This window comes from Cucurbita moschata, unplaced genomic scaffold (genome assembly GCF_002738365.1).
Source record: "Cucurbita moschata cultivar Rifu unplaced genomic scaffold, Cmos_1.0 Cmo_Scf00084, whole genome shotgun sequence".
In the NCBI taxonomy this organism is placed as follows: Eukaryota; Viridiplantae; Streptophyta; class Magnoliopsida; order Cucurbitales; family Cucurbitaceae; genus Cucurbita; species Cucurbita moschata.
The window spans coordinates 140,726-154,577 of NW_019268600.1; the positions used below are offsets into that span (position 1 = coordinate 140,726).

At 36.4% G+C, this 13,852-nt stretch overlaps 1 non-coding gene across 1 annotated transcript; it reads right to left on the reverse strand.

Annotated features, from left to right (window-relative positions):
• Positions 1-1,691: 1,691 nt before the first annotated feature.
• TRNAA-UGC lies at positions 1,692-1,764 on the reverse strand. Its single transcript has one exon. It is a non-coding gene; the product is annotated as a tRNA-Ala (tRNA).
• Positions 1,765-13,852: the final 12,088 nt, after the last annotated feature.

Consider the following 13,852-nt stretch of genomic DNA (forward strand, 5'->3'; position numbering starts at 1 on the left):
ACTGCACAACTGTACTCTCCATCGACATACTTTTATTATGACACACTTAGAAGACTGCTGCTTCTAGTTTTAACTAGTTTAGGGCATGGCTCTGATACCAAATTGTTAGGAACAGAAAAAGAAAATTGGAAAGATCAGAAGAATTGGGAGAAATCTCTCATCCAATTGAAGAATGACTAAATCAAATCTAATTCAAATAACTAGATCAAATCTAATCCAAATAACTCAATCAAATCTAATCCTAACAGTTACCATATCTATTTGGTATCATATTTATGTCTCGTATCTATATCTCATTTTTTTTTTTAACTCTGAGATATTTTTCTTTTATAAATAGATATCTTCACGAAAATAAGTTTAATTTATGTTGAGATGGAGAATAAAAATTGACACTTAAAGGACGTTGATACTTGGGACTTTGATTCCTCTTAGTGTGAAGCTTGCATCTTGCAACTACTTGGGTAGAGAATGTGTTTCACTTAAAATTCATTCAAGAGAAAATAATCAAATAACGAACCATATTTGAGAGAGGACTTTGTTGTAAGATTCGACCCTATCAATTTGAATAGCGTTCTCCAACTAAAAATATTGAACTCTAAAGTATTCACGAGCAAAGTAAGTTTGTTGAAACTATCTATAAAAGTGTTCCAAAGTGAGTCGTGGAGAAGATTTGCCTTAAAATCTAGTTCCAATTAAGGATGTCAATGATGAAGAAGTGCAAGCTGTTGGAAGGTTTGCCGTGGAAAATTTCAGAGGTGGTAGATATAATTTAATCTACAAGCGTGTGGTGGTCTTTTCAGTCCCATATAGGCTTTGACCCAAAATTTTATATTATTGTGATAGAAGCTATAAATGACAACAATATTCATTTGTCAGATATTGCAATTGTGAAGAAGTTCCGTCATATGCATGGGACGCTACCGCCATCCAATAAGCTCTTATCATTTGGAGGAATCTTTTAAGGAATTCATCAAATTCCCCCTCCACAAGTAGTATAAACTACTATCTCTTTTAAGGAATTTATCAAATTCCCTCTCCACTACAAGTAGTATAAGCTCTTATCTCTTTTAAGGAATTCATCAAATTCCCTTTCCACTACAAGTAGTATAAGCTCTTATCTCTTTTAGGGAATTTCTTATCTCTTTTAAGGAATTCATCAAATTCCCTTTCCACTACAAGTAGTATAAGCTCAATTCCCTTTCCACGAGTAGTATAAGCTCTTATCTCTTTTAAGGAATTCATCAAATTCCTCATCAAATTTCCTTTACAATAAGTCCTCTCTCTATGTGCTTGTGGGACATTTCTTAGCCATAATGATATAATAATCCCTTTATAAGTATCTTTTCTTTTTCTCTCGTACCCACCTTATACATAACATGTTAAATTAATTCATACTTAAAAAATAACTTCTCCCTTTTGGAGATGCAGGCTTGTGGGACATTACTTAGCCATAATGATATAATAATCCCTTTATAAGTATCTTTTCTTTTTCTCTCGTACCCACCTTATACATAACATGTTAAATTAATTCATACTTAAAAAAATAACTTCTCCCTTTTGGAGATGCAGGGTATCAATCCCCGTACCTCTCACATGCTAAGCGAGCGCTCTACCATCTGAGCTACATCCCCACAAGTTTTGCATCACAAAACCCTAAATTTCCCATATTTAATAATAGATAGTCTTATTTTTGGAGATGCGGGGTATCGATCCCCGAACCTCTCGCATGCAAAGCGAGCGCTCTACCATCTGAGCTACATCCCCATGATTTTTAAATCATAAAACCCTAAATGTCCCATCATTAATAATAGTGAAAATAAAAAAATATCAAAATATTAATAACAAATATTTGGTTTGGTGATGCGGGGCATCGATAATTGTGAAAATGAAAAAAAATAATAACAAATTAAATACTTTCTTTGGAGAGGCGGGTTATCAATCCCCGTACAACTCGCATGCAAAGCAAGCGCTCTACCATCTAAGCTATATCTCTACAATTTTTACGACACGAAACCCTGAGCGTCTCGTCATGAATAATAGTGAAAATGAAAAAATATCACTACTCATTATGTCATAAATAAGGAAATATTAACTGAAATAAAATAGTAATAACGAATAGTTTCTTTTGGAGATGCGAGGTACATTCCCACTCCCATGCTACATTCGAAAATGAAAAACTATCCCCGCTCATTATGTCGTAAATAAGGAAACATTTAAAAGAACTAATATACTTAGTAATGGTTTCCTTTGTTGATGCATGGTATCGATCCCAATACTTCTCACATGGGATTCAAACGCTCAACCATCTAAGCTATATCCTCAAGATTCTTACATCACAAAATCCTAAACATCTCGTCATCAACAATAGTGAAAATAAAAAAATAACGCTATTCATTATGTCATAAATAAGGAAAAATTGAATAGAAATAAAATAGTAATAACGAATAGTTTCTTTTGGAGGTATGGGGTATCGATCCGATCCTCGTACCTCTCGCATGCTAAGCAAGCAATCTACCATCTAAGCTACATTCCCACAATACTTATATCAGAAAACCCTAAATGTCCCGTCATCAAGTGAAAATGAAAAAATATCTCCGCTAATTATGTCATAAATAAGGAAAGGTTGAATAGAAGTAAAATATTAATAACAAATAGTTTCTTTTGGAGATGCGGGATATCCCCTTAACTCTCGCATCCTAAATGAGCTCTACCATCTAAGCTACATCCCCACAATTCTTGCATCATAAAACCCTAAATTTTCCATCATAAGCTGCATGACATCAATTCTTGCATCATAAAACCCTAAATTTCCAATCATAAGCTACATCCCCACAATTGTTGCATCATAAAACCCTCAAATTCCCATCATAAGCTACATCCCCACAATTGTTGCATCATAAAACCCTCAAATTCCCATCATAAGCTACATCCCCACAATTGTTGCATCATAAAACCCTCAAATTCCCATCATAAGCTACATCCCCACAATTGTGTATCGATCCCCATACCTCTCGCATGCAAAGCGAGTGCTCTACCATCTAAGCTATATCCCAAAAATTCTTATGTCACAAAGTCCTAAACATCTCGTCATCGGTAATAGTGAAAATGAAAAACTATCCCGGCTCATTATGTCCTAAATAAGAAGAAATTGAAAAAAAAAAATATACTTAGTAATCGATTCAATCGGAGATGCAAGGTATTGATCCCCGTACTTTCCACATGGGAAATGAACGCTCTACCATTTGAACTACATCCCTACAATTCTTACATCAAAAAACCATAAACCGTACTTTCCACATGTAGTAGTTATAAAATGTCCTTGGACGTTAAAGAGTGAACATTAACTATATAAGACAATAGTGGATCAACGTTATAGTGTCTAGATATGGTGAGGAGGAAAAGAGTGGCATGAGATATCTGACTAGCCTTAGGAAAACAGAGAGTTGTCGTTGCACAGTGCGAGACATCTACAGCGTGACAATCCTTGAGCTTCCACTCCTCCGTTGTCATGGTATCTAGCTTCACCCCCAAAATGGGTTCCTAAATATCTTTCTCGTATAGATAATCTTCAATTTGCATCTTCTAGAAACTGATATCGAATTCATCAAACTTTTCAATTCTAGTCTTTGAACTTTCGATCTTCACAGATCGTGGTGTATCTCTCCTCGCTCTGATACTAGTTATTAGAATCACACAACAGCGCACACACTTGATCTAAATGAACACAAAGAACATGATAGAGAAAATGTAAGAAGAAATATTGACTAATGGTTTTGTATTAATGACTTCAGGTATGTAAAGAGAGGATATGGAGAATGAGAAATATACATTTAGGAAGCACTGACTAGTGGGTATACATATGATTTCAGTTTATTATATATAGCTTCACTATATGTAACCGCCTACTATATATAATTATTTAATATATATTTCTCTATCAGATTTTTACTATAAATCGCCAGCCTTCATATCCAACATTCTAGAGCCCAAATAGTCAGGGATTAACATCCTGCTAGAACACAAAGTCATTTACATGTCCCTAGCAAAATGCCTAGTAGTAACGGAGTCTAACCCAACGATCATTCAGACAAACATCCATCAACCAAAAGGGGTGAAAATGATGACGATAGTACAGTTGAGAAAGAATCTTAGCCATGATGAATCTACACTTGCTGCCATTGTTGTATTTGAAAAGGGGGAGCTCAAGTGTGCCAACCTCAACAAAAACTTTATTGCCACTACATGAACACCACGACCCAAAACAAGGAGGTCAGATATTGGGTTTAACCCTACCAAGAGAGATAAATCACAAGATTAGTTTTATGTCACCTACCTCAAATAGATGTCATACATGTCAACTTGAGCTAGTTGAATTCTACAAATAGCAAAATGGCATGTTCACAGTGGGGTTTATTTGACCTGCAAAGGCTCTTGTCAGTGATCACTCAAATGCTTGGCAAAGACACCAAGCCAACACTTCTACTGAAGAAGGGAGACAAAAACAAACCACTAAAGCAACACATGTTCACGCAGAAATACCATCCAGACGGATGAAGAGAAGGGTCGACCACGATAATTTCAAAGCAAATAGAGAGTTATGATAAGTTAAGGTCAGATCAACTTTGAGTTCAAAGCAACAAGAACCAAAGACTGGTTCGAAAATTCTATGGACTAGTCAAAGTTGTCCACAAGATTAGGAAGACATCATATAGGATCCAATTGCTCCTATGGATACAGACTAACCCTGTTGTCCACGTCAGTAACTTGAAACGTTATTATTCCGACCAAAAAAACATCAAGTAAAAGCAGGTGGTATGACGTCATTCAAAGAATTAAGTGTTTCAAGCGAAGAAAGTAGGAAAGAACCAACAGAGAAGACTTAAAGAGTTAACAAATCGAGAAGTGATTTTCAACAGCTCCTAGTAGGTTGGAAAAGACTCCACAATACTGAGATCAGTTAGAAGCGCGTCGCGAGACCTAAAGTCAGCCTCATCCTACAACGTTGAGTTTATGAAAAGCTGGTTGATAGAGATATTGGCCAAGGCGTGTTGCCTGTGGCTACATGTTACATGTCCCAGCTATTCTTGTAAACGATTTGTGGTTCATGGTGGCATGCTCATTCCAAACCCATTTTACTTGCTTTCATCTTAGATAGGCCTTTACTATTATTGTTGTGCCAATACGGGGTGTATGATTAGTCCTCAAAATCATATCTACACCCATCAGGATTAAAATGTCCCAAAATGTACTATAGGAGAACGTGACCAGTTGTTGTTTCTTCACTTTTAGCTTATAACATTGCTTTATTTGAAATTATTTTTAACGTATTTCCTCGCTCACGTTTTCTAAAATATTTCTTCTAAACGTGATTCAAGCATACACTGCTATTGTTCGTTCAGTCTAAATTTTGCATGGTTGACTTGTTCTTTGGATTAGAACAAATGTCACATAATCATTGACGCACTACTTCAAGAGTGCGATTATGACACTTGAAATCCGTTCAGTTGTGGGCCGCATCTTCTGACTAGTTACGTGAGTTTGGCCTGGAGCATACGTGTAGTTTGAAAAAGAAATGGTTGGATGCGGATTGCGAATAAGGGTTGGGCCACGAAAGGTTTTTTGTTTTACTACATATGGACTTTGGGCTAGTGAGTCTTAAATTTGGGTTCGTTTGAAAAATTTTAGTTCGTTTTTTAGTTCAAACGAACCCAAATTAAACTTACTAGTTCCTTCTTCCTTGCACGACTCACTCCTATTCTCTATTCTGCCTCTTCTTGCTCTCTGAAACTTCTTTAAAGGCTATTGTTCACCATTATTTGGGAGCATCTTCCTTAAAAGAATTGTGACCACAGATGACCTATGTAGAAAATTTGTACCCTCTTTCCTAAAACCTTTAGCAGACAACATACCTAAAACAGATGCGCTGAACAGACTGCACTACACTTCGTCTCACCCCCCCGGAGCATATGGATCCACCCAATCGATGAAGACTCAAACCAAACCCGCCCATCCTTTTTGGCACAGGGACGCGAGAACCAATCCGAGTAATCTACAGTGGGGAGACCCCTTAAAGCAACAAGCGAGAATGGCTAGGTTGATAGCAAGGATAAAGAAAAGGGGAGTATGAAAAGACGTATCGCATAACCGTCCCTGTAAGCAACTTCATTCTTTCTTGATCTATAATCCGACTTTATGAAAAAAATCAGTCTTTCGGCTAAAAGTATGACTGTTGGGTATGGATAAGCAGGACCTCTTTGTTCGGGGAAAACCGGAGATGGTGGCTAAGAAAGCTAAGCAGGCAAGTACAAGATGGACAAAATGCACATACAAATTGATTGACATGATCCCTCTCCCTCTCTCTTTGGCTAGTTGGCTAGTTGCACGATAAGCGGGAAAGCATATCAGGTAGGGAAAGAAAGGGTGCTCGATCTCCCGTAAGGCCAACCCTCAACGGCGAGCTCACCAGGCAATGCTATAAGTCCGATAGAAGTTCAAGGTTTCGTCTACTACGGACCAGGAAGCTCTTGGAGGAGCTAACATGAAATGAGAAATACATTCGTTTACAACAACTAATAAATAGATAGTGAACCTTTTGGTAGAAACTGAATGATCCCCTGGCTCGGGCAAGAAAAGGAAAAGGTAGTCGTACTCCTACTTTTTTCGTCGGACGATAGAAAAGTTTGAGTTGAAAGATTGAATCACACCTGGTACGAAAGGCGGTCTTAGCAGGTTTCTCCAAACGTATAAACAAAAAGAGGAAGTAATTGGTCCTAAAGAGGATACCGATACCCATACATTCTCGCATGGAAGAACCTAGCTAAACCGGATCAAGGGTCCTAACTTAGTTCGACTGACCTTCTTTGGCTAGCCCCGGCCCTTGTAACAAGGTCAACCCGTACGTGCTCTTTCCTTTCGTTTAGCGAGATAGCTTACCAGCTCTTTTGACTCATAGCAGCAGTATGAAAAGCGGAATCCTCATCCTGAGTCGAGTCCGCATTGCCATACGAATCGACATCGGCCAGACCAAGAGCTCCTATTTTTTCTTTAATGAAAGCGGATCTAACAGTTTTGATAAAACCAACCTCTTCTAAAGAAGAAGTCGCTCTACCTTGTTCATCGTGGACATATGCAGCTCCCGCTTTATCTTTGCCTACCGTGAAAAGGAAAGTTCCCTCACAATAGGCCCTCCCAGCTCTCGAACGTCTTTCTATCAATCGAGAGAGGTATAAAATAGGTTCCCTCACAATAGGCCCTCCCAGCTCTCGAACGTCTTTCTATCAATCGAGAGAGGTATAAAATAGTACAACAAACCAACAACCCTCCCAGCTCTCGAACGTCTTTCTATCAATCGAGAGAGGTATAAAATAGTACAACAAACCAACAAAACAAGAATGGACTCATAAGATGGGCGGTCAGGGAAAGGATTTCATTTGTGTTATCCTCATCTTTCTTTCCTCTCTGGGTGACTGAGAGACAATTTAGGCCTGACGTGCATCCGATTCGGTCAACAATAAAGTACAAAGCGGATTGATTAAATGGGCTTGAAGTTCCATTATCGTTAGGTCGAAGATCTCTACTAGGTTTAGTGCACTTTGGTAGTTGCGAATGTTGCCGTAATCGAATGTCTTTCTCCTTGGCGTTTTGTGCCCGGTTCTGGTTTCTTTCTCATTCGGCATTCTCTCTTACCAAGCACTCATACTCGCCAGGGTGAGGAGACAGTCCGTGAGCTAATTGGGTTTTGAGCTTGCGTATACGCGAAAAGAGCTCGCTTTTCGACTTTCTCCTTGGCGTTTTGTGCCCGGTTCTGGTTTCTTTCTCATTCGGCATTCTCTCTTACCAAGCACTCATACTCGCCAGGGTGAGGAGACAGTCCGTGAGCTAATTGGGTTTCGAGCCTGTGCCCGGTTCTGGTTCAGGAAAGGGTTGATCTCTTTCATTGGAGCACATTGATGCCGAAGGAGTCTTCGGAACCGGTGGAGAGGCTATGATGACTTCAAGCTATTCAAATAGCATGACTGATACTACAAAGAAAGGGTATCTAAGAACATGTTTCAAGAACATGAGGGGTGACAAGAAAGATTCTTAGATTCCAAGAACATGTTTCATTCTCTATTCTCGGTTCAATTTAACGCATTCTTTTGGGTTAGGCCCATTGATAACTATTTTTTTTTCTTACAAAATTGTGCTTGGTTTTCTTTTAGAGGGGCGTTCCAGGCCCATTGATAACTATTTTTTTTTCTTACAAAATTGTGCTTGGTTTTCTTTTAGAGGGGCGTTCCGAGAATTGAACTCAAGACCTCTTGCACCTAATGCAAGAATCATACCACTACACCAAATGCCCTTATAATGGACCATATATAAGACCTCTTGCACCTAATGCAAGAATCATACCACTACACCAAATGCCCTTATAATGGACCATATATATTGTTTATGGAATGTATCATCATTATTTCATTTATTTTCTTTGTTAATGAAATCCATGAGCAATTATCATTATATCTTTTAAATCTAGACCGTTGTTAAATTATTTACATAGGGTTTACGATAATTACTGTAGAGAGAAGAAAAAAGAATAGAAGTACTGTAAAAAGATAATTACTGTAGAAGGATAATTACTGTAGAGAGAAGAAAAAAGAATAAAAGTAGTGTAAAAAGATAATTACTATAGAAAGATAATTAATGTAGAGAAGAGAAGAAAAAAGAATAGAAGTAGTGTAAAAAGAATAAAAGTTATGTTCTAAAAAAGATAATTACTAATAAAAAAGAATAGAAGTAGTGTAAAAAGAAAATTAATATAGAAAGATAATTAATGTAGAGAAGAGAAGAAAAAAGAATAGAAGTAGTGTAAAAAGAATAAAAGTTATGTTCTAAAAAAGATAATTACTAATAAAAAAGAATAGAAGTAGTGTAAAAAGAAAATTAATATAGAAAGATAATTAATGTAGAGAAGAGAAGAAAAAAGAATAGAAGTAGTGTAAAAAGAATAAAAGTTATGTTCTAAAAAAGATAATTACGGATGAACACTAGAATTTTTATCCCGTTCACCACAACTACTCTATTTTTTGTTTGAAGGCTATAATTGTCATCTATGTTGTATGGCAATAAAATTTGTTTAGATGAAATTTTAGTTAAAGTTGCATATTTTACTTCTTGCGAGTAAAAAATTTGTTTCTTAGCATAATATGAATTTAGTTGCAGAGTTATTATGAATAAGATGGAGAAAGAAATTTTCTTTAAAATAATAAACAGACCTAAGTTCATCTTTGTTGTTGTCTAATTGTGATTTTGCAAAAAGCTTAACTAATAAGAAATATCAAGGTAAATCAAGAATATATCCTACACGTCATTCAAGATGACAATAAAATGGAGTTAAATTGAACGCAGTTTTAGTTTCATGTTAGTAGGTTCAAGATGAAGCATAATTATATTAATGATATTAAAGAGAAATTCGTGTTTTATTAGAAGAGACCAACTTCATTTAAGGTACTAGGAGTTTAAACTACTTCCATTGTAATTTCAATCACTCCACAATGATTACAAATTTAGGGTTGGCTACTTGGACATCAATTATCAACTTTAGGTTATAATTTAGGTAGTAGCCATTATAATATTAATGAGCATAAGAGCTACAATTCTTCCATGGACCATATGTGTTATAGTTAAATGAATATATATATATTATGTATGTCAAGGTTTGAGTAAAGCACAAAGTAGTAAGGAACACCATTGTCAACTCTAAAGCCACCCACAACTCATGATGGAGATCGATGCAAAATATTTTAACATCCTTTGGCATCAAGATATAGGAAAGATGAACGCCGTCAAATTGGAAGCTTTACCTGTCTTAAGAGTCACAATGAGAACAATAATCAAGCTGGAGCCTTGGACTAGGCAAATTGTTTAGTGATTGTTGAAATGGATGACTTTGAAGTCGTGTCAGGAATGAACGTCTTGCTGAAACACAAAGTCAGTTACATGCCCCTAGCAAAATATTGAAGTCGTGTCAGGAATGAACGTCTTGCTGAAACACAAAGTCAGTTACATGCCCCTAGCAAAATATCTAGTAGTAATGGAGTCTAATCCGACGATAATTCAGAAAAACATCTTACATGCCCCTAGCAAAATATCTAGTAGTAATGGAGTCTAATCCGACGATAATTCAGAAAAACATCTATCAACCAAGAGGGTTGAAAATGATGTCGATACTACAGTTGAGAAAGAATCATAGCCATGATGAATTTATGCTTGCTGCTATTGATGTAATTGAAAAGGGGAGCTCAAGTGAGACAACCTCAATAGAAACCTTGTTGCCACTACATGAACACCACGACGCAAACATGGTCAGAAAATGGATTTATCCCCTCCAAGAGAGACAAAAACAAGGTCAGATACTGAAGAAGGGAGACAGAAACAAACCACTGAAGCAACACATGTTCACAAAGAAATATCATCTAGACGGATGAAGAGAAGGGTCAGTCGGAAGTGTCAACCACAATAATTTCAAGAAAAATAAAGAGTTCATATAAGTTAAGTTCAGATAAACTTCGAGTTCAAAGCAACAAGAACCAAAAACTGGTGTGAAAATACTATGGACTAGTGAAAGTTATCCATAAGATTACGAAGACATCATATAGAATCCAATTGCTCTTATGGATGCGGACTAACCTTGTTGTCCACGTTAGTAACTTGAAACGTTATTATTTCGACCAAGAAGACATCAAGCAGAAGCAGGTGGTATGACGTCATACAAATAAGAAAAAGTTTCAAGCGAAGAAAGTAGGAAAGACATGAATAGAGAAGACATGAAGACTCAACAAACCGAGAAGTGATTTTCAACAGCACCTAGTAGGTTGGAAGAGACTCCTCATTATGAAATCAGTTGGAAGCGCATTGAGAGACCAAAAGTCAGCCTCATCTAATAAATTGTGTTGGGGCAGATGTCACAGTCATGATTGCCCAAGGCGTGTTGCCTGTGGTTGCATGTTGCATGTCTCAACAATTCTTGTAAACAATTTGTTGTCCAAGGCGGTTATTTCGGCAATGTTATTGTTTACCGATTATTTGGGCGACACGCCTTGAGCAATCATGACCGTCACAATTGGCTAAGAAATTTGTTGTCCAAGAGACACCTCTTATGAGGTCATGATTGGCTAAGACATTTAAAGAAGTTTTACCTAGGGCAACTTCTATCACAATCCTCTTCTCGCTCTCTGAAACTTCTTTAAATGTTATTGTTCAATGGTTATTTTGGTGCATCTTCCTTAAAAGGATTGTGACGGTAGATGACCTAGGTAAAACTTCTATTGGTAGATCAGTGCAATAGAGAATCTGTTTCCCTTTCCTGAAACCTTCAGCGGACAACATAACAGAGAGTTCGTAGAAAAAATATCATAGAACAATTTGTGTAATGCCTTTGAAGTTAGGCTCGAGGCTCTATCTTATCTCCCAAGAATATGGTATATTCTCTATTCACATAGAAATTCTGCAATAGAAAGTGGTACCCTCGTCTTCTTTTACAAAACTTTCTCAAGTCCTCATGTAATGATTTGAAAGTGGTACCCTCATCTTCTTTTATAAGACTACCTCGGCCTTCATGGAATGATTATGCTATGTTGATTCTTAGAGAAGGGAGTAGGAGTAAGAGTAGATGACTCTTTATGGTCCAAGTCCCGAAAAAGTAAGTCTTTATGTCAAGAAAGGAGAGGAATCCTCGTAGTTTCCAAGATTTGAGGAGAATCATACATACACAAATTTCCTTTGTTTGTTTATTCTTGTTGTTTCCTCTTTTTAATTAACATGTTATAAAGACACTGGTAAATTATAATTAAATATAGCATCCTTTTTTTTTCTTTTTTTCTTTCCCAATATCCTTCTGAATTACTTCTTGGTTCAAGGTTTAAAAAACCTATTTCAAATCTTATTATATTGCATGCTTCAATTTGATATAATTGTTAGAAAGCAAATCAAGATGCGTAAGTGGATTAAATCCGTAAGTAACTTCAAAAAGAGAACAATTAGTGGCAAACATTCGTCCCAAGGCTTAATATTCTTACAAATAATAGCCTTAAGCAATGCTCCTAATGTTCTATTACCCACCTCAGTTTGCTCATTATTATGAAGATGACATGTAGTTGAAAACAATAATTTGTTACCCAATGACTTGTTGAAAACAATAATTTGTTACCCAATTTATGACTTAATATTCTTATAAATAATAGCTCTAAGCAATGCTCCTAATATTTTATTAACCACTTTAGTTTGCTCATGAATCTCAGGATGACATGCAGGTGAAAACAATAATTTGGTACCCAATTTATCCACCATACTTTCCAAAAGTGACTTAAAACTTTAACATCCCTATCTTTTTTTGTGTGCAGTAAACATTGGGAACATTGACTACAAAACTTATAAACATCGTAATTCATGGCAAAGGTCATATGGATCGTGATGAGCATTTTCTCCCATATCTTGGTTTCGCTAACTAAAGTTTTCTAATAACTCCCAAACTTCATTACCTTATATAAACCTCTTGGGATAAGGATTCATATAACGCTTCATAAAATAAGATCTACTGATGAATTTCATAGCATTTGAAGGTCATCTAGGTCATGAACCGAAGGTAAATTACCTTAGGGGCATTATGGTCATTTTACACCATTTATTGGTTTACCTACTTATCCTTATCCAATGACCACCAAATTTCATATCTAACCTCAACATACTATAATATGCTCAGTATTAAAATTTGATAGGCAGCGGAGCTCATATAGTGGGTTATTTTAATGTTACTTAAATCTCGAGCTATTTAATCGGTTCAGGGTCTTAACTCACGGTTATTTGGGTTTTTCTTTCATATATCATTAATTCATACTTGTTTTAGGGTTCATATGAAAATCAAAGCGATTTCTACAAGTATTTCTTAACAAAAAGTCCAAGGTGGCTACTTGCCTTGTCGTCGACCTTTGGGACATCCATTCTTGAGCTTTTAGTATCTGAATTACTTCAAATTTCCTTCCACGTACTCCTTATTGTGTCTAGTTTCTGAAACCATAATATTTTCTATCAGAATCGGTCTGAATTGGGTTTAACATTGAGAAAACACGAGAAAATGTCAAATTTTGAGTTGACTTGGATAGTTCAGTTGAACTGGCCATATCATCGTTTTCTTCCTCTGAACAGGAAGAAGATGCACATTTTTCGCGTCGCCGCCATCTGAAACTCGGCCTGTACAGCCACATTTACAGCATTTCTCTCCTCGATTTCTTCGTGAAACTTAAAAATGGGTATTGCAAGGAAGGGCTAGGGATTGATTTGATGATACCTTCTCGTGGATCGTAGCCTAAGATATTCGCTTCGAAAGTTCATCCAAAATATGATTTATCGCTGGAGATAAAACAAAGGATTTCTTATTGGGTAGCCGATTCTAGGGGTTTCAAGGCCCTATTTCTTCATTGAACCTCTTCCATATCCTTTCTTCAGGCTAAAGGAATTGGTTTGGAGAAACGTCTTTGAGTGTAATTCTTATTCTATAAAAAATTTAATGATTCCGAAAGTTTATAAAAATTAGAAAAAGTACCATTTTCTCAATGTTTTTTCAATTTTACTTGTTCTTTGCTTCTAGATACAACCTAGTGGGGATTATACACTGTCTCTTATTGGAGACCTTGAGTGTTGCAAATTCTCCTCTCCTTCGAAAACTTTCGGTCATCCAAAGTGCTTATTCTAAAATAGGTCAGGGTACAAGGTTCTTATTTGCCTTCTTTTTCCAAAGTGGCTTCTTCTACTCTATGATTCTTTCATAGGATCTTAACAAGAGAGATTTCCTTGTTTCTCAATCATTTGACTTTCT